Here is a 25,420-nt window from a genome sequence, read left to right on the forward strand (position 1 = left end):
TAACATTCTCTAAGAAAACCTTCAGTACACCTCTGGTTTCCTCATAGATAAGGCCAGAGATACGTTTGACACCACCTCGTCGAGCAAGACGTCGAATAGCAGGTTTTGTGATTCCCTGAATGTTATCACGAAGAATTTTTCGGTGACGTTTAGCACCTCCTTTTCCCAATCCTTTACCTCCTTTTCCGCGTCCAGACATATTGATATAGTTGCGTACAGAACGAGTACAAAAACAACGTTTGAGTTAACAGAATTCAGACAGCTTTAAAAAGAGGCCATAAAATTACCTACTGCTCGTGGAAACACCCTAATTAACCAATAGAGTTGCGTCATTACAAAATGTTCCGAACATTTTGTACATTTTTTTAAGTAAAACTGTAAGTTTTTTTAAAAATTCGTGGTCTTAATGTTTTCAGTAAGGCAATAAATTTGGCATCGTTGGAATTCGCCAAACCTTCTGCTACTTACTAAAAAAAAAAAAAGTCAAAAGCTTTTGTGTATCAGAAGATACAGCCGTTTCCCGTAGCCAAAAAACACAGATTTTATAAAAATGTTAAAGTAATGAGCGTAATGTCATTATGCAGCCAATCAGAAATTACTTTCTTAGCACCAATCAAATGGTTTGTTTTGAACCTTAGCTGTCAATCAATATGAGAAATAAAACTTTGGCGCGATAGTGCATTTTAGACCGTCTTGTGTATCCGTACTACATCGACTTCTTAAAATATGGCTCGTACAAAGCAAACTGCACGTAAATCTACTGGAGGAAAGGCTCCACGAAAACAACTCGCCACTAAAGCTGCGAGGAAAAGCGCACCAGCTACTGGAGGAGTGAAAAAACCACATCGTTACAGACCTGGTACAGTTGCTCTCAGAGAAATCAGAAGATACCAGAAGTCAACCGAGCTCTTGATCCGCAAGTTGCCTTTCCAGCGTCTTGTGCGAGAAATTGCTCAGGACTTCAAAACAGATCTGCGATTCCAGAGCACAGCCGTTATGGCTCTGCAAGAGGCTTCTGAAGCGTACCTTGTTGGCTTGTTCGAGGATACTAACTTGTGTGCCATTCACGCAAAACGAGTTACAATCATGCCTAAAGACATCCAGTGGCAAGAAGAATTCGTGGGGAACGTGCCTAAGCATCTTACCAAACAAAAAACGGCTATTTTTATAGCCACACATCCATAAAAAATATTACGGCTAGCTTTTTATATCAAACTTTGTTCTGCTTTCTGTTTAAATTTTATGCTACATAAAAATTTTATGCTACATAAAGTTTGACAATGTTAAAAATATGAAGGCAAGAAAAGTAAAAGCAAGAAAATAAGAAATTTAAAAACGAAAATACTTAAACTTAGGGAATCTAATCTTAAAATTACTCTTTTTTAACTGTTTAAGTGACTTAAACAAGTTTAACTTTGTACCAAGATAATGTTTTTTTGTAAATGTGTGGCTATAAAAATAGCCGTTTGTTAATGTAATAGCCAGATACACACAAATTATTTTTTTGCGGTCTTCTTTGCTGCCTTTTTGGGAGTCTTTTTGACCTTCTTTGCTGCAGGTTTTTTAGCAACAGGCTTCTTTGTGGGTTTCTTAGCTGCTGGTTTCTTAGCCGAGGCTTTCTTTGTGGCAGGCTTCTTTGCTGCTTTCTTTGGCGTGCTCTTCTTTGCTGGCTTCTTTTTTGGTGTACTTTTCTTTGCAGTAGGCTTCTTTGCCGTTGGCTTTTTTGCTGCGGCCTTTTTCTTAGGTTTTTCTTTTTTTACCTGACCTAGCTTGAATGATCCAGAAGCACCAGTGCCTTTAGTTTGAATCAAATCGCCTGATGTTACTCCTCGTTTAAGAGCCATTTTCAGATGATGATCTGAGTTTTCAGCAACTTTGTAATTTGCATGAATATATTTTGTAATAGCTTGGCGAGATGAACCACCGCGTTCCTTTAGGGTAGCGATAGCAGCCTTGATCATGTCCACATATTTAGGGTGATCAGCTGTCTTCTTTGCAGCAGGTTTCTTCTTGGGTGCGATTTTCTTTGGAGAAGCTGCTTCACTCATTTTTAATGTTTTCTTACAACAATCCAACGATAAACGATGCTTGTTATCACAGTAGAAGTATACTAAACATTACCGTGTAAATGAGATATAATTTAAGACGGTGCGAAGTATGCGGACGTAAAAGTACCACTCCCGGGAATTGATTTGGCGCGAAAACAGAAATGTGTGTTTCTGTACATCGTATAATGTCCGTTTTGGGAGCCGCGACTATGCGAAAGCATGTTAATTTTTATTTGTAGCACGACGCAATAGTCTGAAAGAGAAGCTGCTGGAGTTTGAGGTCTTCAGCATTACATCTACTCTGTTAATTTGGGCTTCTTCCGCGCCCGTGTTAGGATTTTCATAAAGCGTTCTTTGGTTTGCGTTGCGTATGTCGGCCTACATCATCGACACGGCCTGTTTCCGGCTATTAGGAGCAATTCATATATTGGGCACTGCGTTTCGACTTTTTTATTAGACCACAGTAAAAAAATTCACTCACAGAAGTCCCTTTCTTTCATGGCTACAAACACGAAGAATTCTGTCGTAAGTAAAACGAATGCGCAAGCCAAAATAACGATGGGGCGAAGTCATAAGCATCGCCCTGTGGCCCAATGGATAAGGCATCTGACTACGAATCAGGGGATTCCAGGTTCGACTCCTGGCAGGGTCGCACTGTCGCATTTCGGCTGCATGGTCTACTGTGTAACGCGCGCGCACGTTCTGGCGTAATGCGTTGATAAACGGAATGTACGCAGTCATATTGGAAAGTAATATCACGCACTTAGTATCGTCGCCTTTGTTAGCATTCATGTAAGTTACCATCCACTCGCTACAGTCGCTCTCCATCCTACGGCTAAATCAACAGCCGTGATTTTTACTATGTCGCCGTCCATCCGTACGCGGTGACAGTTGTAAGCTTTACAGTAACGTGACATGCTCCACAAGCAGTTACGGTGTGTGGACGATGCCTATCATGGCAACGCTTGTTCTTTATCGCTTCTCGGCCTAATGGCTAAGATCAAGTGTAGTATCTGTTCTTATCAGTTTAATATCTGGTAGGCCATTCTCTGAATGGTCAGTATATTAATCTGATTTTTGGCCTTGGGTCATGGAGGTGGATTCATTCACGCCGTGACCACGGGTTGCCTTGGTGTTGCACTATTACCGATGGCGGCCCACATAAGCAATAAAAGAATAATAGCAGTCCTCTTTCCGACGGCACTCTGCATAGTCTACGGCGGGAACAAAACGCGTACACTGGGGGAGAATACAGCCTATGCCCCGCGACACGGCAGTTTATAACACACTCAAGCCACAAGCATTAACAAACTTTGAAGGGTACCCTCATGCTACGGTGCAGTTCCAACTCATACTTACCTGACGGGGAAGTAAAGACTGATCAATGAGGGTTTTCTTCCAGAGTGAGGCTCTTGCATTGCACTACGCTTGGGCTGACCTCTGCGATTACTGCAAACGTCAGTAACTCGACCGTACAATTTCTGGTAGTGGGGGCCTGCGTCCGCGCTCGCCCCCTCCTTAAGTCAAAATGAATGAGCTTAGAAAAGTTGCGCGGCCAAATGTCGGTGGTGACTTAAACGCTAAGGTAAAACCTCGCTTGGCTGTTACGAAACGTGATTGCGATATAAGTCCTCGGAAGGCGGCGGAATTTTATTTTATTTGCCATTCCGTCAGGGTTATTGGATGATCGGCAATAGATCGAGTTTGTATGCATTTGAAAGCTCTTTTTTCTCGTACTATCACCTGAAAATGTCGTAGGAAAATGTCATAGGAAACACTTTCAACAACCGCCACGTTCCTTAATTGTTATAACAAGAAATATATCACAGCACCATTGAAATGAAAAGGCAACAAATGAAAATGAAAAGCCTACGACACCGGGAGTTCCCAGGCGGTCCCCCATCCAAGTACTATCCCGGCCCGACGATGCTTAACTTCCGTGATCAGACGAGAACGGGTGTGTTCATCGTGGTATGGCCGTAGACATTAGTAGGGGCAAATACGTGCAATTTATTTTGACGTTGTGATCAAATTTTTTTATTTAATTTCTTTGAGTTACTTAGGACAAGGCGTATGCATGGATTATCTATTAGACTTTAAGGTTATAGTTTTGTGAAAAAAACAATGTTTTTTTAAAGATGTGTGGCTATAAAAATAGCCGTTGTTTTCTGAGTGTAGCGGTTTACTTCTTCTGTCCTTTGTCGTTCTTCTTTGGGAGTAAGACAGCTTGAATGTTTGGCAAAACACCACCAGCTGCAATGGTTACACCGCTCAAAAGTTTGTTTAATTCTTCATCATTACGAACAGCCAATTGTAAATGTCTTGGAATAATCCTAGCTTTTTTGTTGTCTCTTGCTGCGTTACCAGCCAACTCCAATATCTCAGCAGATAAATATTCCAAGACGGCTGCTAAGTAAACTGGTGCTCCAGATCCAATTCGGTTAGCATAGTGCCCTCTACGAAGGAATCTATGCACTCTACCGACTGGAAATTGAAGTCCAGCTCTTGAGGATCTTGTCTTGGCTTTAGCCTTAGCTTTTCCACCTTTTCCACGTCCAGACATAACTGCGATTTGATTTGTAAGTTAATACAAAAACGTACGAATATTTAACGTAAGTGTTAACGAAATAAACTTTACTCGTTTTTTCATCATAAAAATAGGATCGAAATCATGTTTTTTTAACCAATCATAATTAAGTATTAAACAAAAGATTTTTTTTTTAACCAATTAAATTGCGTATCGGCGTTTTCGGATCGAATTCGATCCGATTTTTTTACTTATAAACAAAAAGTTTTGACTTGCAGTTTAATGCTTATTTACAAGTTAAGTAGCAAAAATTTTTAACCATGTCTGACGCAGCAGCTAAAGGAGGAAAACAGGCACCTAAAGTAGCCAAGAAAGGTGAAAAAAGAGCCGGCAAAAAAGGAGGAAAGATTGGTGGAACTGGTGAAAAGAAACGCAAGAGAAAGAGAAAGGAAAGTTATGCTATTTACATCTACAATGTTTTGAAACAAGTTCACCCAGATGTCGGAGTTTCAAGCAAAGCTATGAGCATCATGAACTCATTTGTCAACGACATCTTTGAGCGCATTGCTTCCGAAGCTTCGCGTTTGGCTCTTCAAAACAAAAAGTCGACCATCTCTTCTCGTGAAATTCAAACCGCAGTACGTCTTCTCTTGCCTGGAGAACTTGCAAAACACGCAGTCAGTGAAGGAACAAAAGCCGTCACAAAATACACAAGCAGCAAGTAAACCAACGTCTACCAAACACAAACGGTCTTTTTTAAGACCACACATCTTTAAAAAAACATTTACTTGGCGTCACTACAAGTTAACCGAAGTTAATAAAACTTCTAAATAATGTGCTTAAGAACACTAGCCTACATTTAAAATACTTCCCCATGTGTGTGTGTGGATTAGCTTCACTTTTCATACGTATTATTAGCTGTACTTGCAGAAAAGACAAGTACATTGATCCATGTTATTGCTTACATTTAACTTAACCCAGCTTTTCACGGAAACACTCCCAGGCAAATTAACCCTACAAAGTATTTCTAAATTTTTTTTGTGTCATATATGACATAGTATCGTATAGCAATAAATGTAACTGTGACAAGACTTTACACATTGTGTAATTTGGAAGCGTGCACAAAGTAATGTTTTAAAAGATTTGTGGCTATAAAAATAGCCGTTTTTGTTGAGCAATGACAACGCTTAACCTCCGAATCCGTAAAGAGTTCTTCCTTGACGTTTTAAGGCATAAACAACATCCATAGCGGTAACGGTCTTGCGTTTAGCGTGCTCTGTGTAGGTTACAGCATCACGAATAACATTCTCTAAGAAAACCTTCAGTACACCTCTGGTTTCCTCATAGATAAGGCCAGAGATACGTTTGACACCACCTCGTCGAGCAAGACGTCGAATAGCAGGTTTTGTGATTCCCTGAATGTTATCACGAAGAATTTTTCGGTGACGTTTAGCACCTCCTTTTCCCAATCCTTTACCTCCTTTTCCGCGTCCAGACATATTGATATAGTTGCGTACAGAACGAGTACAAAAACAACGTTTGAGTTAACAGAATTCAGACAGCTTTAAAAAGAGGCCATAAAATTACCTACTGCTCGTGGAAACACCCTAATTAACCAATAGAGTTGCGTCATTACAAAATGTTCCGAACATTTTGTACATTTTTTTAAGTAAAACTGTAGTTTTTTTAAAAATTCGTGGTCTTAATGTTTCAGTAAGGCAATAAATTTGGCATCGTTGGAATTCGCCAAACCTTCTGCTACTTACTAAAAAAAAAAAAAGTCAAAAGCTTTTGTGTATCAGAAGATACAGCCGTTTTCCCGTAGCCAAAAAACACAGATTTTATAAAAATGTTAAAGTAATGAGCGTAATGTCATTATGCAGCCAATCAGAAATTACTTTCTTAGCACCAATCAAATGGTTTGTTTTGAACCTTAGCTGTCAATCAATATGAGAAATAAAACTTTGGCGCGATAGTGCATTTTAGACCGTCTTGTGTATCCGTACTACATCGACTTCTTAAAATATGGCTCGTACAAAGCAAACTGCACGTAAATCTACTGGAGGAAAGGCTCCACGAAAACAACTCGCCACTAAAGCTGCGAGGAAAAGCGCACCAGCTACTGGAGGAGTGAAAAAACCACATCGTTACAGACCTGGTACAGTTGCTCTCAGAGAAATCAGAAGATACCAGAAGTCAACCGAGCTCTTGATCCGCAAGTTGCCTTTCCAGCGTCTTGTGCGAGAAATTGCTCAGGACTTCAAAACAGATCTGCGATTCCAGAGCACAGCCGTTATGGCTCTGCAAGAGGCTTCTGAAGCGTACCTTGTTGGCTTGTTCGAGGATACTAACTTGTGTGCCATTCACGCAAAACGAGTTACAATCATGCCTAAAGACATCCAGTTGGCAAGAAGAATTCGTGGGGAACGTGCCTAAGCATCTTACCAAACAAAAAACGGCTATTTTTATAGCCACACATCCATAAAAAATATTACGGCTAGCTTTTTATATCAAACTTTGTTCTGCTTTCTGTTTAAATTTTATGCTACATAAAAATTTTATGCTACATAAAGTTTGACAATGTTAAAAATATGAAGGGCAAGAAAAGTAAAAGCAAGAAAATAAGAAATTTAAAAACGAAAATACTTAAACTTAGGGAATCTAATCTTAAAATTACTCTTTTTTAACTGTTTAAGTGACTTAAACAAGTTTAACTTTGTACCAAGATAATGTTTTTTTGTAAATGTGTGGCTATAAAAATAGCCGTTTGTTAATGTAATAGCCAGATACACACAAATTATTTTTTTGCGGTCTTCTTTGCTGCCTTTTTGGGAGTCTTTTTGACCTTCTTTGCTGCAGGTTTTTTAGCAACAGGCTTCTTTGTGGGTTTCTTAGCTGCTGGTTTCTTAGCCGAGGCTTTCTTTGTGGCAGGCTTCTTTGCTGCTTTCTTTGGCGTGCTCTTCTTTGCTGGCTTCTTTTTTGGTGTACTTTTCTTTGCAGTAGGCTTCTTTGCCGTTGGCTTTTTTGCTGCGGCCTTTTTCTTAGGTTTTTCTTTTTTTACCTGACCTAGCTTGAATGATCCAGAAGCACCAGTGCCTTTAGTTTGAATCAAATCGCCTGATGTTACTCCTCGTTTAAGAGCCATTTTCAGATGATGATCTGAGTTTTCAGCAACTTTGTAATTTGCATGAATATATTTTGTAATAGCTTGGCGAGATGAACCACCGCGTTCCTTTAGGGTAGCGATAGCAGCCTTGATCATGTCCACATATTTAGGGTGATCAGCTGTCTTCTTTGCAGCAGGTTTCTTCTTGGGTGCGATTTTCTTTGGAGAAGCTGCTTCACTCATTTTTAATGTTTTCTTACAACAATCCAACGATAAACGATGCTTGTTATCACAGTAGAAGTATACTAAACATTACCGTGTAAATGAGATATAATTTAAGACGGTGCGAAGTATGCGGACGTAAAAGTACCACTCCCGGGAATTGATTTGGCGCGAAAACAGAAATGTGTGTTTCTGTACATCGTATAATGTCCGTTTTGGGAGCCGCGACTATGCGAAAGCATGTTAATTTTTATTTGTAGCACGACGCAATAGTCTGAAAGAGAAGCTGCTGGAGTTTGAGGTCTTCAGCATTACATCTACTCTGTTAATTTGGGCTTCTTCCGCGCCCGTGTTAGGATTTTCATAAAGCGTTCTTTGGTTTGCGTTGCGTATGTCGGCCTACATCATCGACACGGCCTGTTTCCGGCTATTAGGAGCAATTCATATATTGGGCACTGCGTTTCGACTTTTTTATTAGACCACAGTAAAAAAATTCACTCACAGAAGTCCCTTTCTTTCATGGCTACAAACACGAAGAATTCTGTCGTAAGTAAAACGAATGCGCAAGCCAAAATAACGATGGGGCGAAGTCATAAGCATCGCCCTGTGGCCCAATGGATAAGGCATCTGACTACGAATCAGGGGATTCCAGGTTCGACTCCTGGCAGGGTCGCACTGTCGCATTTCGGCTGCATGGTCTACTGTGTAACGCGCGCGCACGTTCTGGCGTAATGCGTTGATAAACGGAATGTACGCAGTCATATTGGAAAGTAATATCACGCACTTAGTATCGTCGCCTTTGTTAGCATTCATGTAAGTTACCATCCACTCGCTACAGTCGCTCTCCATCCTACGGCTAAATCAACAGCCGTGATTTTTACTATGTCGCCGTCCATCCGTACGCGGTGACAGTTGTAAGCTTTACAGTAACGTGACATGCTCCACAAGCAGTTACGGTGTGTGGACGATGCCTATCATGGCAACGCTTGTTCTTTATCGCTTCTCGGCCTAATGGCTAAGATCAAGTGTAGTATCTGTTCTTATCAGTTTAATATCTGGTAGGCCATTCTCTGAATGGTCAGTATATTAATCTGATTTTTGGCCTTGGGTCATGGAGGTGGATTCATTCACGCCGTGACCACGGGTTGCCTTGGTGTTGCACTATTACCGATGGCGGCCCACATAAGCAATAAAAGAATAATAGCAGTCCTCTTTCCGACGGCACTCTGCATAGTCTACGGCGGGAACAAAACGCGTACACTGGGGGAGAATACAGCCTATGCCCCGCGACACGGCAGTTTATAACACACTCAAGCCACAAGCATTAACAAACTTTGAAGGGTACCCTCATGCTACGGTGCAGTTCCAACTCATACTTACCTGACGGGGAAGTAAAGACTGATCAATGAGGGTTTTCTTCCAGAGTGAGGCTCTTGCATTGCACTACGCTTGGGCTGACCTCTGCGATTACTGCAAACGTCAGTAACTCGACCGTACAATTTCTGGTAGTGGGGGCCTGCGTCCGCGCTCGCCCCCTCCTTAAGTCAAAATGAATGAGCTTAGAAAAGTTGCGCGGCCAAATGTCGGTGGTGACTTAAACGCTAAGGTAAAACCTCGCTTGGCTGTTACGAAACGTGATTGCGATATAAGTCCTCGGAAGGCGGCGGAATTTTATTTTATTTGCCATTCCGTCAGGGTTATTGGATGATCGGCAATAGATCGAGTTTGTATGCATTTGAAAGCTCTTTTTTCTCGTACTATCACCTGAAAATGTCGTAGGAAAATGTCATAGGAAACACTTTCAACAACCGCCACGTTCCTTAATTGTTATAACAAGAAATATATCACAGCACCATTGAAATGAAAAGGCAACAAATGAAAATGAAAAGCCTACGACACCGGGAGTTCCCAGGCGGTCCCCCATCCAAGTACTATCCCGGCCCGACGATGCTTAACTTCCGTGATCAGACGAGAACGGGTGTGTTCATCGTGGTATGGCCGTAGACATTAGTAGGGGCAAATACGTGCAATTTATTTTGACGTTGTGATCAAATTTTTTTATTTAATTTCTTTGAGTTACTTAGGACAAGGCGTATGCATGGATTATCTATTAGACTTTAAGGTTATAGTTTTGTGAAAAAAACAATGTTTTTTTAAAGATGTGTGGCTATAAAAATAGCCGTTGTTTTCTGAGTGTAGCGGTTTACTTCTTCTGTCCTTTGTCGTTCTTCTTTGGGAGTAAGACAGCTTGAATGTTTGGCAAAACACCACCAGCTGCAATGGTTACACCGCTCAAAAGTTTGTTTAATTCTTCATCATTACGAACAGCCAATTGTAAATGTCTTGGAATAATCCTAGCTTTTTTGTTGTCTCTTGCTGCGTTACCAGCCAACTCCAATATCTCAGCAGATAAATATTCCAAGACGGCTGCTAAGTAAACTGGTGCTCCAGATCCAATTCGGTTAGCATAGTGCCCTCTACGAAGGAATCTATGCACTCTACCGACTGGAAATTGAAGTCCAGCTCTTGAGGATCTTGTCTTGGCTTTAGCCTTAGCTTTTCCACCTTTTCCACGTCCAGACATAACTGCGATTTGATTTGTAAGTTAATACAAAAACGTACGAATATTTAACGTAAGTGTTAACGAAATAAACTTTACTCGTTTTTTCATCATAAAAATAGGATCGAAATCATGTTTTTTTAACCAATCATAATTAAGTATTAAACAAAAGATTTTTTTTTTAACCAATTAAATTGCGTATCGGCGTTTTCGGATCGAATTCGATCCGATTTTTTTACTTATAAACAAAAAGTTTTGACTTGCAGTTTAATGCTTATTTACAAGTTAAGTAGCAAAAATTTTTAACCATGTCTGACGCAGCAGCTAAAGGAGGAAAACAGGCACCTAAAGTAGCCAAGAAAGGTGAAAAAAGAGCCGGCAAAAAAGGAGGAAAGATTGGTGGAACTGGTGAAAAGAAACGCAAGAGAAAGAGAAAGGAAAGTTATGCTATTTACATCTACAATGTTTTGAAACAAGTTCACCCAGATGTCGGAGTTTCAAGCAAAGCTATGAGCATCATGAACTCATTTGTCAACGACATCTTTGAGCGCATTGCTTCCGAAGCTTCGCGTTTGGCTCTTCAAAACAAAAAGTCGACCATCTCTTCTCGTGAAATTCAAACCGCAGTACGTCTTCTCTTGCCTGGAGAACTTGCAAAACACGCAGTCAGTGAAGGAACAAAAGCCGTCACAAAATACACAAGCAGCAAGTAAACCAACGTCTACCAAACACAAACGGTCTTTTTTAAGACCACACATCTTTAAAAAAACATTTACTTGGCGTCACTACAAGTTAACCGAAGTTAATAAAACTTCTAAATAATGTGCTTAAGAACACTAGCCTACATTTAAAATACTTCCCCATGTGTGTGTGTGGATTAGCTTCACTTTTCATACGTATTATTAGCTGTACTTGCAGAAAAGACAAGTACATTGATCCATGTTATTGCTTACATTTAACTTAACCCAGCTTTTCACGGAAACACTCCCAGGCAAATTAACCCTACAAAGTATTTCTAAATTTTTTTTGTGTCATATATGACATAGTATCGTATAGCAATAAATGTAACTGTGACAAGACTTTACACATTGTGTAATTTGGAAGCGTGCACAAAGTAATGTTTTAAAAGATTTGTGGCTATAAAAATAGCCGTTTTTGTTGAGCAATGACAACGCTTAACCTCCGAATCCGTAAAGAGTTCTTCCTTGACGTTTTAAGGCATAAACAACATCCATAGCGGTAACGGTCTTGCGTTTAGCGTGCTCTGTGTAGGTTACAGCATCACGAATAACATTCTCTAAGAAAACCTTCAGTACACCTCTGGTTTCCTCATAGATAAGGCCAGAGATACGTTTGACACCACCTCGTCGAGCAAGACGTCGAATAGCAGGTTTTGTGATTCCCTGAATGTTATCACGAAGAATTTTTCGGTGACGTTTAGCACCTCCTTTTCCCAATCCTTTACCTCCTTTTCCGCGTCCAGACATATTGATATAGTTGCGTACAGAACGAGTACAAAAACAACGTTTGAGTTAACAGAATTCAGACAGCTTTAAAAAGAGGCCATAAAATTACCTACTGCTCGTGGAAACACCCTAATTAACCAATAGAGTTGCGTCATTACAAAATGTTCCGAACATTTTGTACATTTTTTTAAGTAAAACTGTAGTTTTTTTAAAAATTCGTGGTCTTAATGTTTCAGTAAGGCAATAAATTTGGCATCGTTGGAATTCGCCAAACCTTCTGCTACTTACTAAAAAAAAAAAAAGTCAAAAGCTTTTGTGTATCAGAAGATACAGCCGTTTTCCCGTAGCCAAAAAACACAGATTTTATAAAAATGTTAAAGTAATGAGCGTAATGTCATTATGCAGCCAATCAGAAATTACTTTCTTAGCACCAATCAAATGGTTTGTTTTGAACCTTAGCTGTCAATCAATATGAGAAATAAAACTTTGGCGCGATAGTGCATTTTAGACCGTCTTGTGTATCCGTACTACATCGACTTCTTAAAATATGGCTCGTACAAAGCAAACTGCACGTAAATCTACTGGAGGAAAGGCTCCACGAAAACAACTCGCCACTAAAGCTGCGAGGAAAAGCGCACCAGCTACTGGAGGAGTGAAAAAACCACATCGTTACAGACCTGGTACAGTTGCTCTCAGAGAAATCAGAAGATACCAGAAGTCAACCGAGCTCTTGATCCGCAAGTTGCCTTTCCAGCGTCTTGTGCGAGAAATTGCTCAGGACTTCAAAACAGATCTGCGATTCCAGAGCACAGCCGTTATGGCTCTGCAAGAGGCTTCTGAAGCGTACCTTGTTGGCTTGTTCGAGGATACTAACTTGTGTGCCATTCACGCAAAACGAGTTACAATCATGCCTAAAGACATCCAGTTGGCAAGAAGAATTCGTGGGGAACGTGCCTAAGCATCTTACCAAACAAAAAACGGCTATTTTTATAGCCACACATCCATAAAAAATATTACGGCTAGCTTTTTATATCAAACTTTGTTCTGCTTTCTGTTTAAATTTTATGCTACATAAAAATTTTATGCTACATAAAGTTTGACAATGTTAAAAATATGAAGGGCAAGAAAAGTAAAAGCAAGAAAATAAGAAATTTAAAAACGAAAATACTTAAACTTAGGGAATCTAATCTTAAAATTACTCTTTTTTAACTGTTTAAGTGACTTAAACAAGTTTAACTTTGTACCAAGATAATGTTTTTTTGTAAATGTGTGGCTATAAAAATAGCCGTTTGTTAATGTAATAGCCAGATACACACAAATTATTTTTTTGCGGTCTTCTTTGCTGCCTTTTTGGGAGTCTTTTTGACCTTCTTTGCTGCAGGTTTTTTAGCAACAGGCTTCTTTGTGGGTTTCTTAGCTGCTGGTTTCTTAGCCGAGGCTTTCTTTGTGGCAGGCTTCTTTGCTGCTTTCTTTGGCGTGCTCTTCTTTGCTGGCTTCTTTTTTGGTGTACTTTTCTTTGCAGTAGGCTTCTTTGCCGTTGGCTTTTTTGCTGCGGCCTTTTTCTTAGGTTTTTCTTTTTTTACCTGACCTAGCTTGAATGATCCAGAAGCACCAGTGCCTTTAGTTTGAATCAAATCGCCTGATGTTACTCCTCGTTTAAGAGCCATTTTCAGATGATGATCTGAGTTTTCAGCAACTTTGTAATTTGCATGAATATATTTTGTAATAGCTTGGCGAGATGAACCACCGCGTTCCTTTAGGGTAGCGATAGCAGCCTTGATCATGTCCACATATTTAGGGTGATCAGCTGTCTTCTTTGCAGCAGGTTTCTTCTTGGGTGCGATTTTCTTTGGAGAAGCTGCTTCACTCATTTTTAATGTTTTCTTACAACAATCCAACGATAAACGATGCTTGTTATCACAGTAGAAGTATACTAAACATTACCGTGTAAATGAGATATAATTTAAGACGGTGCGAAGTATGCGGACGTAAAAGTACCACTCCCGGGAATTGATTTGGCGCGAAAACAGAAATGTGTGTTTCTGTACATCGTATAATGTCCGTTTTGGGAGCCGCGACTATGCGAAAGCATGTTAATTTTTATTTGTAGCACGACGCAATAGTCTGAAAGAGAAGCTGCTGGAGTTTGAGGTCTTCAGCATTACATCTACTCTGTTAATTTGGGCTTCTTCCGCGCCCGTGTTAGGATTTTCATAAAGCGTTCTTTGGTTTGCGTTGCGTATGTCGGCCTACATCATCGACACGGCCTGTTTCCGGCTATTAGGAGCAATTCATATATTGGGCACTGCGTTTCGACTTTTTTATTAGACCACAGTAAAAAAATTCACTCACAGAAGTCCCTTTCTTTCATGGCTACAAACACGAAGAATTCTGTCGTAAGTAAAACGAATGCGCAAGCCAAAATAACGATGGGGCGAAGTCATAAGCATCGCCCTGTGGCCCAATGGATAAGGCATCTGACTACGAATCAGGGGATTCCAGGTTCGACTCCTGGCAGGGTCGCACTGTCGCATTTCGGCTGCATGGTCTACTGTGTAACGCGCGCGCACGTTCTGGCGTAATGCGTTGATAAACGGAATGTACGCAGTCATATTGGAAAGTAATATCACGCACTTAGTATCGTCGCCTTTGTTAGCATTCATGTAAGTTACCATCCACTCGCTACAGTCGCTCTCCATCCTACGGCTAAATCAACAGCCGTGATTTTTACTATGTCGCTGTCCATCCGTACGCGGTGACAGTTGTAAGCTTTACAGTAACGTGACATGCTCCACAAGCAGTTACGGTGTGTGGACGATGCCTATCATGGCAACGCTTGTTCTTTATCGCTTCTCGGCCTAATGGCTAAGATCAAGTGTAGTATCTGTTCTTATCAGTTTAATATCTGGTAGGCCATTCTCTGAATGGTCAGTATATTAATCTGATTTTTGGCCTTGGGTCATGGAGGTGGATTCATTCACGCCGTGACCACGGGTTGCCTTGGTGTTGCACTATTACCGATGGCGGCCCACATAAGCAATAAAAGAATAATAGCAGTCCTCTTTCCGACGGCACTCTGCATAGTCTACGGCGGGAACAAAACGCGTACACTGGGGGAGAATACAGCCTATGCCCCGCGACACGGCAGTTTATAACACACTCAAGCCACAAGCATTAACAAACTTTGAAGGGTACCCTCATGCTACGGTGCAGTTCCAACTCATACTTACCTGACGGGGAAGTAAAGACTGATCAATGAGGGTTTTCTTCCAGAGTGAGGCTCTTGCATTGCACTACGCTTGGGCTGACCTCTGCGATTACTGCAAACGTCAGTAACTCGACCGTACAATTTCTGGTAGTGGGGGCCTGCGTCCGCGCTCGCCCCCTCCTTAAGTCAAAATGAATGAGCTTAGAAAAGTTGCGCGGCCAAATGTCGGTGGTGACTTAAACGCTAAGGTAAAACCTCGCTTGGCTGTTACGAAACGTGATTGCGATATAAGTCCTCGGAAGGCGGCGGAATTTTATTTTATTTGCCATTCCGTCAGGGTTATTGGATGATCGGCAATAGATCGAGTTTGTATGCATTTGAAAGCTCTTTTTTCTCGTACTATCACCTGAAAATGTCGTAGGAAAATGTCATAGGAAACACTTTCAACAACCGCCACGTTCCTTAATTGTTATAACAAGAAATATATCACAGCACCATTGAAATGAAAAGGCAACAAATGAAAATGAAAAGCCTACGACACCGGGAGTTCCCAGGCGGTCCCCCATCCAAGTACTATCCCGGCCCGACGATGCTTAACTTCCGTGATCAGACGAGAACGGGTGTGTTCATCGTGGTATGGCCGTAGACATTAGTAGGGGCAAATACGTGCAATTTATTTTGACGTTGTGATCAAATTTTTTTATTTAATTTCTTTGAGTTACTTAGGACAAGGCGTATGCATGGATTATCTATTAGACTTTAAGGTTATAGTTTTGTGAAAAAAACAATGTTTTTTTAAAGATGTGTGGCTATAAAAATAGCCGTTGTTTTCTGAGTGTAGCGGTTTACTTCTTCTGTCCTTTGTCGTTCTTCTTTGGGAGTAAGACAGCTTGAATGTTTGGCAAAACACCACCAGCTGCAATGGTTACACCGCTCAAAAGTTTGTTTAATTCTTCATCATTACGAACAGCCAATTGTAAATGTCTTGGAATAATCCTAGCTTTTTTGTTGTCTCTTGCTGCGTTACCAGCCAACTCCAATATCTCAGCAGATAAATATTCCAAGACGGCTGCTAAGTAAACTGGTGCTCCAGATCCAATTCGGTTAGCATAGTGCCCTCTACGAAGGAATCTATGCACTCTACCGACTGGAAATTGAAGTCCAGCTCTTGAGGATCTTGTCTTGGCTTTAGCCTTAGCTTTTCCACCTTTTCCACGTCCAGACATAACTGCGATTTGATTTGTAAGTTAATACAAAAACGTACGAATATTTAACGTAAGTGTTAACGAAATAAACTTTACTCGTTTTTTCATCATAAAAATAGGATCGAAATCATGTTTTTTTAACCAATCATAATTAAGTATTAAACAAAAGATTTTTTTTTTAACCAATTAAATTGCGTATCGGCGTTTTCGGATCGAATTCGATCCGATTTTTTTACTTATAAACAAAAAGTTTTGACTTGCAGTTTAATGCTTATTTACAAGTTAAGTAGCAAAAATTTTTAACCATGTCTGACGCAGCAGCTAAAGGAGGAAAACAGGCACCTAAAGTAGCCAAGAAAGGTGAAAAAAGAGCCGGCAAAAAAGGAGGAAAGATTGGTGGAACTGGTGAAAAGAAACGCAAGAGAAAGAGAAAGGAAAGTTATGCTATTTACATCTACAATGTTTTGAAACAAGTTCACCCAGATGTCGGAGTTTCAAGCAAAGCTATGAGCATCATGAACTCATTTGTCAACGACATCTTTGAGCGCATTGCTTCCGAAGCTTCGCGTTTGGCTCTTCAAAACAAAAAGTCGACCATCTCTTCTCGTGAAATTCAAACCGCAGTACGTCTTCTCTTGCCTGGAGAACTTGCAAAACACGCAGTCAGTGAAGGAACAAAAGCCGTCACAAAATACACAAGCAGCAAGTAAACCAACGTCTACCAAACACAAACGGTCTTTTTTAAGACCACACATCTTTAAAAAAACATTTACTTGGCGTCACTACAAGTTAACCGAAGTTAATAAAACTTCTAAATAATGTGCTTAAGAACACTAGCCTACATTTAAAATACTTCCCCATGTGTGTGTGTGGATTAGCTTCACTTTTCATACGTATTATTAGCTGTACTTGCAGAAAAGACAAGTACATTGATCCATGTTATTGCTTACATTTAACTTAACCCAGCTTTTCACGGAAACACTCCCAGGCAAATTAACCCTACAAAGTATTTCTAAATTTTTTTTGTGTCATATATGACATAGTATCGTATAGCAATAAATGTAACTGTGACAAGACTTTACACATTGTGTAATTTGGAAGCGTGCACAAAGTAATGTTTTAAAAGATTTGTGGCTATAAAAATAGCCGTTTTTGTTGAGCAATGACAACGCTTAACCTCCGAATCCGTAAAGAGTTCTTCCTTGACGTTTTAAGGCATAAACAACATCCATAGCGGTAACGGTCTTGCGTTTAGCGTGCTCTGTGTAGGTTACAGCATCACGAATAACATTCTCTAAGAAAACCTTCAGTACACCTCTGGTTTCCTCATAGATAAGGCCAGAGATACGTTTGACACCACCTCGTCGAGCAAGACGTCGAATAGCAGGTTTTGTGATTCCCTGAATGTTATCACGAAGAATTTTTCGGTGACGTTTAGCACCTCCTTTTCCCAATCCTTTACCTCCTTTTCCGCGTCCAGACATATTGATATAGTTGCGTACAGAACGAGTACAAAAACAACGTTTGAGTTAACAGAATTCAGACAGCTTTAAAAAGAGGCCATAAAATTACCTACTGCTCGTGGAAACACCCTAATTAACCAATAGAGTTGCGTCATTACAAAATGTTCCGAACATTTTGTACATTTTTTTAAGTAAAACTGTAGTTTTTTTAAAAATTCGTGGTCTTAATGTTTCAGTAAGGCAATAAATTTGGCATCGTTGGAATTCGCCAAACCTTCTGCTACTTACTAAAAAAAAAAAAAGTCAAAAGCTTTTGTGTATCAGAAGATACAGCCGTTTTCCCGTAGCCAAAAAACACAGATTTTATAAAAATGTTAAAGTAATGAGCGTAATGTCATTATGCAGCCAATCAGAAATTACTTTCTTAGCACCAATCAAATGGTTTGTTTTGAACCTTAGCTGTCAATCAATATGAGAAATAAAACTTTGGCGCGATAGTGCATTTTAGACCGTCTTGTGTATCCGTACTACATCGACTTCTTAAAATATGGCTCGTACAAAGCAAACTGCACGTAAATCTACTGGAGGAAAGGCTCCACGAAAACAACTCGCCACTAAAGCTGCGAGGAAAAGCGCACCAGCTACTGGAGGAGTGAAAAAACCACATCGTTACAGACCTGGTACAGTTGCTCTCAGAGAAATCAGAAGATACCAGAAGTCAACCGAGCTCTTGATCCGCAAGTTGCCTTTCCAGCGTCTTGTGCGAGAAATTGCTCAGGACTTCAAAACAGATCTGCGATTCCAGAGCACAGCCGTTATGGCTCTGCAAGAGGCTTCTGAAGCGTACCTTGTTGGCTTGTTCGAGGATACTAACTTGTGTGCCATTCACGCAAAACGAGTTACAATCATGCCTAAAGACATCCAGTTGGCAAGAAGAATTCGTGGGGAACGTGCCTAAGCATCTTACCAAACAAAAAACGGCTATTTTTATAGCCACACATCCATAAAAAATATTACGGCTAGCTTTTTATATCAAACTTTGTTCTGCTTTCTGTTTAAATTTTATGCTACATAAAAATTTTATGCTACATAAAGTTTGACAATGTTAAAAATATGAAGGGCAAGAAAAGTAAAAGCAAGAAAATAAGAAATTTAAAAACGAAAATACTTAAACTTAGGGAATCTAATCTTAAAATTACTCTTTTTTAACTGTTTAAGTGACTTAAACAAGTTTAACTTTGTACCAAGATAATGTTTTTTTGTAAATGTGTGGCTATAAAAATAGCCGTTTGTTAATGTAATAGCCAGATACACACAAATTATTTTTTTGCGGTCTTCTTTGCTGCCTTTTTGGGAGTCTTTTTGACCTTCTTTGCTGCAGGTTTTTTAGCAACAGGCTTCTTTGTGGGTTTCTTAGCTGCTGGTTTCTTAGCCGAGGCTTTCTTTGTGGCAGGCTTCTTTGCTGCTTTCTTTGGCGTGCTCTTCTTTGCTGGCTTCTTTTTTGGTGTACTTTTCTTTGCAGTAGGCTTCTTTGCCGTTGGCTTTTTTGCTGCGGCCTTTTTCTTAGGTTTTTCTTTTTTTACCTGACCTAGCTTGAATGATCCAGAAGCACCAGTGCCTTTAGTTTGAATCAAATCGCCTGATGTTACTCCTCGTTTAAGAGCCATTTTCAGATGATGATCTGAGTTTTCAGCAACTTTGTAATTTGCATGAATATATTTTGTAATAGCTTGGCGAGATGAACCACCGCGTTCCTTTAGGGTAGCGATAGCAGCCTTGATCATGTCCACATATTTAGGGTGATCAGCTGTCTTCTTTGCAGCAGGTTTCTTCTTGGGTGCGATTTTCTTTGGAGAAGCTGCTTCACTCATTTTTAATGTTTTCTTACAACAATCCAACGATAAACGATGCTTGTTATCACAGTAGAAGTATACTAAACATTACCGTGTAAATGAGATATAATTTAAGACGGTGCGAAGTATGCGGACGTAAAAGTACCACTCCCGGGAATTGATTTGGCGCGAAAACAGAAATGTGTGTTTCTGTACATCGTATAATGTCCGTTTTGGGAGCCGCGACTATGCGAAAGCATGTTAATTTTTATTTGTAGCACGACGCAATAGTCTGAAAGAGAAGCTGCTGGAGTTTGAGGTCTTCAGCATTACATCTACTCTGTTAATTTGGGCTTCTTCCGCGCCCGTGTTAGGATTTTCATAAAGCGTTCTTTGGTTTGCGTTGCGTATGTCGGCCTACATCATCGACACGGCCTGTTTCCGGCTATTAGGAGCAATTCATATATTGGGCACTGCGTTTCGACTTTTTTATTAGACCACAGTAAAAAAATTCACTCACAGAAGTCCCTTTCTTTCATGGCTACAAACACGAAGAATTCTGTCGTAAGTAAAACGAATGCGCAAGCCAAAATAACGATGGGGCGAAGTCATAAGCATCGCCCTGTGGCCCAATGGATAAGGCATCTGACTACGAATCAGGGGATTCCAGGTTCGACTCCTGGCAGGGTCGCACTGTCGCATTTCGGCTGCATGGTCTACTGTGTAACGCGCGCGCACGTTCTGGCGTAATGCGTTGATAAACGGAATGTACGCAGTCATATTGGAAAGTAATATCACGCACTTAGTATCGTCGCCTTTGTTAGCATTCATGTAAGTTACCATCCACTCGCTACAGTCGCTCTCCATCCTACGGCTAAATCAACAGCCGTGATTTTTACTATGTCGCCGTCCATCCGTACGCGGTGACAGTTGTAAGCTTTACAGTAACGTGACATGCTCCACAAGCAGTTACGGTGTGTGGACGATGCCTATCATGGCAACGCTTGTTCTTTATCGCTTCTCGGCCTAATGGCTAAGATCAAGTGTAGTATCTGTTCTTATCAGTTTAATATCTGGTAGGCCATTCTCTGAATGGTCAGTATATTAATCTGATTTTTGGCCTTGGGTCATGGAGGTGGATTCATTCACGCCGTGACCACGGGTTGCCTTGGTGTTGCACTATTACCGATGGCGGCCCACATAAGCAATAAAAGAATAATAGCAGTCCTCTTTCCGACGGCACTCTGCATAGTCTACGGCGGGAACAAAACGCGTACACTGGGGGAGAATACAGCCTATGCCCCGCGACACGGCAGTTTATAACACACTCAAGCCACAAGCATTAACAAACTTTGAAGGGTACCCTCATGCTACGGTGCAGTTCCAACTCATACTTACCTGACGGGGAAGTAAAGACTGATCAATGAGGGTTTTCTTCCAGAGTGAGGCTCTTGCATTGCACTACGCTTGGGCTGACCTCTGCGATTACTGCAAACGTCAGTAACTCGACCGTACAATTTCTGGTAGTGGGGGCCTGCGTCCGCGCTCGCCCCCTCCTTAAGTCAAAATGAATGAGCTTAGAAAAGTTGCGCGGCCAAATGTCGGTGGTGACTTAAACGCTAAGGTAAAACCTCGCTTGGCTGTTACGAAACGTGATTGCGATATAAGTCCTCGGAAGGCGGCGGAATTTTATTTTATTTGCCATTCCGTCAGGGTTATTGGATGATCGGCAATAGATCGAGTTTGTATGCATTTGAAAGCTCTTTTTTCTCGTACTATCACCTGAAAATGTCGTAGGAAAATGTCATAGGAAACACTTTCAACAACCGCCACGTTCCTTAATTGTTATAACAAGAAATATATCACAGCACCATTGAAATGAAAAGGCAACAAATGAAAATGAAAAGCCTACGACACCGGGAGTTCCCAGGCGGTCCCCCATCCAAGTACTATCCCGGCCCGACGATGCTTAACTTCCGTGATCAGACGAGAACGGGTGTGTTCATCGTGGTATGGCCGTAGACATTAGTAGGGGCAAATACGTGCAATTTATTTTGACGTTGTGATCAAATTTTTTTATTTAATTTCTTTGAGTTACTTAGGACAAGGCGTATGCATGGATTATCTATTAGACTTTAAGGTTATAGTTTTGTGAAAAAAACAATGTTTTTTTAAAGATGTGTGGCTATAAAAATAGCCGTTGTTTTCTGAGTGTAGCGGTTTACTTCTTCTGTCCTTTGTCGTTCTTCTTTGGGAGTAAGACAGCTTGAATGTTTGGCAAAACACCACCAGCTGCAATGGTTACACCGCTCAAAAGTTTGTTTAATTCTTCATCATTACGAACAGCCAATTGTAAATGTCTTGGAATAATCCTAGCTTTTTTGTTGTCTCTTGCTGCGTTACCAGCCAACTCCAATATCTCAGCAGATAAATATTCCAAGACGGCTGCTAAGTAAACTGGTGCTCCAGATCCAATTCGGTTAGCATAGTGCCCTCTACGAAGGAATCTATGCACTCTACCGACTGGAAATTGAAGTCCAGCTCTTGAGGATCTTGTCTTGGCTTTAGCCTTAGCTTTTCCACCTTTTCCACGTCCAGACATAACTGCGATTTGATTTGTAAGTTAATACAAAAACGTACGAATATTTAACGTAAGTGTTAACGAAATAAACTTTACTCGTTTTTTCATCATAAAAATAGGATCGAAATCATGTTTTTTTAACCAATCATAATTAAGTATTAAACAAAAGATTTTTTTTTTAACCAATTAAATTGCGTATCGGCGTTTTCGGATCGAATTCGATCCGATTTTTTTACTTATAAACAAAAAGTTTTGACTTGCAGTTTAATGCTTATTTACAAGTTAAGTAGCAAAAATTTTTAACCATGTCTGACGCAGCAGCTAAAGGAGGAAAACAGGCACCTAAAGTAGCCAAGAAAGGTGAAAAAAGAGCCGGCAAAAAAGGAGGAAAGATTGGTGGAACTGGTGAAAAGAAACGCAAGAGAAAGAGAAAGGAAAGTTATGCTATTTACATCTACAATGTTTTGAAACAAGTTCACCCAGATGTCGGAGTTTCAAGCAAAGCTATGAGCATCATGAACTCATTTGTCAACGACATCTTTGAGCGCATTGCTTCCGAAGCTTCGCGTTTGGCTCTTCAAAACAAAAAGTCGACCATCTCTTCTCGTGAAATTCAAACCGCAGTACGTCTTCTCTTGCCTGGAGAACTTGCAAAACACGCAGTCAGTGAAGGAACAAAAGCCGTCACAAAATACACAAGCAGCAAGTAAACCAACGTCTACCAAACACAAACGGTCTTTTTTAAGACCACACATCTTTAAAAAAACATTTACTTGGCGTCACTACAAGTTAACCGAAGTTAATAAAACTTCTAAATAATGTGCTTAAGAACACTAGCCTACATTTAAAATACTTCCCCATGTGTGTGTGTGGATTAGCTTCACTTTTCATACGTATTATTAGCTGTACTTGCAGAAAAGACAAGTACATTGATCCATGTTATTGCTTACATTTAACTTAACCCAGCTTTTCACGGAAACACTCCCAGGCAAATTAACCCTACAAAGTATTTCTAAATTTTTTTTGTGTCATATATGACATAGTATCGTATAGCAATAAATGTAACTGTGACAAGACTTTACACATTGTGTAATTTGGAAGCGTGCACAAAGTAATGTTTTAAAAGATTTGTGGCTATAAAAATAGCCGTTTTTGTTGAGCAATGACAACGCTTAACCTCCGAATCCGTAAAGAGTTCTTCCTTGACGTTTTAAGGCATAAACAACATCCATAGCGGTAACGGTCTTGCGTTTAGCGTGCTCTGTGTAGGTTACAGCATCACGAATAACATTCTCTAAGAAAACCTTCAGTACACCTCTGGTTTCCTCATAGATAAGGCCAGAGATACGTTTGACACCACCTCGTCGAGCAAGACGTCGAATAGCAGGTTTTGTGATTCCCTGAATGTTATCACGAAGAATTTTTCGGTGACGTTTAGCACCTCCTTTTCCCAATCCTTTACCTCCTTTTCCGCGTCCAGACATATTGATATAGTTGCGTACAGAACGAGTACAAAAACAACGTTTGAGTTAACAGAATTCAGACAGCTTTAAAAAGAGGCCATAAAATTACCTACTGCTCGTGGAAACACCCTAATTAACCAATAGAGTTGCGTCATTACAAAATGTTCCGAACATTTTGTACATTTTTTTAAGTAAAACTGTAGTTTTTTTAAAAATTCGTGGTCTTAATGTTTCAGTAAGGCAATAAATTTGGCATCGTTGGAATTCGCCAAACCTTCTGCTACTTACTAAAAAAAAAAAAAGTCAAAAGCTTTTGTGTATCAGAAGATACAGCCGTTTTCCCGTAGCCAAAAAACACAGATTTTATAAAAATGTTAAAGTAATGAGCGTAATGTCATTATGCAGCCAATCAGAAATTACTTTCTTAGCACCAATCAAATGGTTTGTTTTGAACCTTAGCTGTCAATCAATATGAGAAATAAAACTTTGGCGCGATAGTGCATTTTAGACCGTCTTGTGTATCCGTACTACATCGACTTCTTAAAATATGGCTCGTACAAAGCAAACTGCACGTAAATCTACTGGAGGAAAGGCTCCACGAAAACAACTCGCCACTAAAGCTGCGAGGAAAAGCGCACCAGCTACTGGAGGAGTGAAAAAACCACATCGTTACAGACCTGGTACAGTTGCTCTCAGAGAAATCAGAAGATACCAGAAGTCAACCGAGCTCTTGATCCGCAAGTTGCCTTTCCAGCGTCTTGTGCGAGAAATTGCTCAGGACTTCAAAACAGATCTGCGATTCCAGAGCACAGCCGTTATGGCTCTGCAAGAGGCTTCTGAAGCGTACCTTGTTGGCTTGTTCGAGGATACTAACTTGTGTGCCATTCACGCAAAACGAGTTACAATCATGCCTAAAGACATCCAGTTGGCAAGAAGAATTCGTGGGGAACGTGCCTAAGCATCTTACCAAACAAAAAACGGCTATTTTTATAGCCACACATCCATAAAAAATATTACGGCTAGCTTTTTATATCAAACTTTGTTCTGCTTTCTGTTTAAATTTTATGCTACATAAAAATTTTATGCTACATAAAGTTTGACAATGTTAAAAATATGAAGGGCAAGAAAAGTAAAAGCAAGAAAATAAGAAATTTAAAAACGAAAATACTTAAACTTAGGGAATCTAATCTTAAAATTACTCTTTTTTAACTGTTTAAGTGACTTAAACAAGTTTAACTTTGTACCAAGATAATGTTTTTTTGTAAATGTGTGGCTATAAAAATAGCCGTTTGTTAATGTAATAGCCAGATACACACAAATTATTTTTTTGCGGTCTTCTTTGCTGCCTTTTTGGGAGTCTTTTTGACCTTCTTTGCTGCAGGTTTTTTAGCAACAGGCTTCTTTGTGGGTTTCTTAGCTGCTGGTTTCTTAGCCGAGGCTTTCTTTGTGGCAGGCTTCTTTGCTGCTTTCTTTGGCGTGCTCTTCTTTGCTGGCTTCTTTTTTGGTGTACTTTTCTTTGCAGTAGGCTTCTTTGCCGTTGGCTTTTTTGCTGCGGCCTTTTTCTTAGGTTTTTCTTTTTTTACCTGACCTAGCTTGAATGATCCAGAAGCACCAGTGCCTTTAGTTTGAATCAAATCGCCTGATGTTACTCCTCGTTTAAGAGCCATTTTCAGATGATGATCTGAGTTTTCAGCAACTTTGTAATTTGCATGAATATATTTTGTAATAGCTTGGCGAGA

The 25,420-nt window shown here is 40.2% G+C and overlaps 12 non-coding genes across 12 annotated transcripts; 8 read left to right on the top strand and 4 right to left on the bottom strand.

Annotated features, from left to right (window-relative positions):
• Positions 1–3,022: 3,022 nt before the first annotated feature.
• Positions 3,023–3,214, top strand: LOC130660551 (U2 spliceosomal RNA). The gene has a single exon (XR_008987749.1). It is a non-coding gene; the product is annotated as a U2 spliceosomal RNA (small nuclear RNA).
• A 185-nt stretch (positions 3,215–3,399) lies between these two features.
• On the top strand, positions 3,400–3,564 carry LOC130659497 (U1 spliceosomal RNA). Its single transcript, XR_008986702.1, has one exon. It is a non-coding gene; the product is annotated as a U1 spliceosomal RNA (small nuclear RNA).
• Positions 3,565–3,914: 350 nt separating this feature from the next.
• Positions 3,915–4,033, bottom strand: LOC130658412 (5S ribosomal RNA). The gene has a single exon (XR_008985627.1). It is a non-coding gene; the product is annotated as a 5S ribosomal RNA (ribosomal RNA).
• Positions 4,034–8,898: 4,865 nt separating this feature from the next.
• LOC130660552 (U2 spliceosomal RNA) lies at positions 8,899–9,090 on the top strand. Its single transcript, XR_008987750.1, has one exon. It is a non-coding gene; the product is annotated as a U2 spliceosomal RNA (small nuclear RNA).
• A 185-nt stretch (positions 9,091–9,275) lies between these two features.
• LOC130659498 (U1 spliceosomal RNA) lies at positions 9,276–9,440 on the top strand. The gene has a single exon (XR_008986703.1). It is a non-coding gene; the product is annotated as a U1 spliceosomal RNA (small nuclear RNA).
• Positions 9,441–9,790: 350 nt separating this feature from the next.
• On the bottom strand, positions 9,791–9,909 carry LOC130658425 (5S ribosomal RNA). Its single transcript, XR_008985640.1, has one exon. It is a non-coding gene; the product is annotated as a 5S ribosomal RNA (ribosomal RNA).
• A 4,865-nt stretch (positions 9,910–14,774) lies between these two features.
• Positions 14,775–14,966, top strand: LOC130660554 (U2 spliceosomal RNA). Its single transcript, XR_008987751.1, has one exon. It is a non-coding gene; the product is annotated as a U2 spliceosomal RNA (small nuclear RNA).
• Positions 14,967–15,151: 185 nt separating this feature from the next.
• On the top strand, positions 15,152–15,316 carry LOC130659499 (U1 spliceosomal RNA). The gene has a single exon (XR_008986704.1). It is a non-coding gene; the product is annotated as a U1 spliceosomal RNA (small nuclear RNA).
• A 350-nt stretch (positions 15,317–15,666) lies between these two features.
• Positions 15,667–15,785, bottom strand: LOC130658437 (5S ribosomal RNA). The gene has a single exon (XR_008985652.1). It is a non-coding gene; the product is annotated as a 5S ribosomal RNA (ribosomal RNA).
• A 4,865-nt stretch (positions 15,786–20,650) lies between these two features.
• On the top strand, positions 20,651–20,842 carry LOC130660555 (U2 spliceosomal RNA). Its single transcript, XR_008987752.1, has one exon. It is a non-coding gene; the product is annotated as a U2 spliceosomal RNA (small nuclear RNA).
• A 185-nt stretch (positions 20,843–21,027) lies between these two features.
• LOC130659501 (U1 spliceosomal RNA) lies at positions 21,028–21,192 on the top strand. Its single transcript, XR_008986706.1, has one exon. It is a non-coding gene; the product is annotated as a U1 spliceosomal RNA (small nuclear RNA).
• A 350-nt stretch (positions 21,193–21,542) lies between these two features.
• On the bottom strand, positions 21,543–21,661 carry LOC130658449 (5S ribosomal RNA). Its single transcript, XR_008985664.1, has one exon. It is a non-coding gene; the product is annotated as a 5S ribosomal RNA (ribosomal RNA).
• Positions 21,662–25,420: the final 3,759 nt, after the last annotated feature.

The sequence above is a fragment of the Hydractinia symbiolongicarpus genome, chromosome 9 (assembly GCF_029227915.1).
Source record: "Hydractinia symbiolongicarpus strain clone_291-10 chromosome 9, HSymV2.1, whole genome shotgun sequence".
Lineage (NCBI taxonomy): Eukaryota > Metazoa > Cnidaria > Hydrozoa > Anthoathecata > Hydractiniidae > Hydractinia > Hydractinia symbiolongicarpus.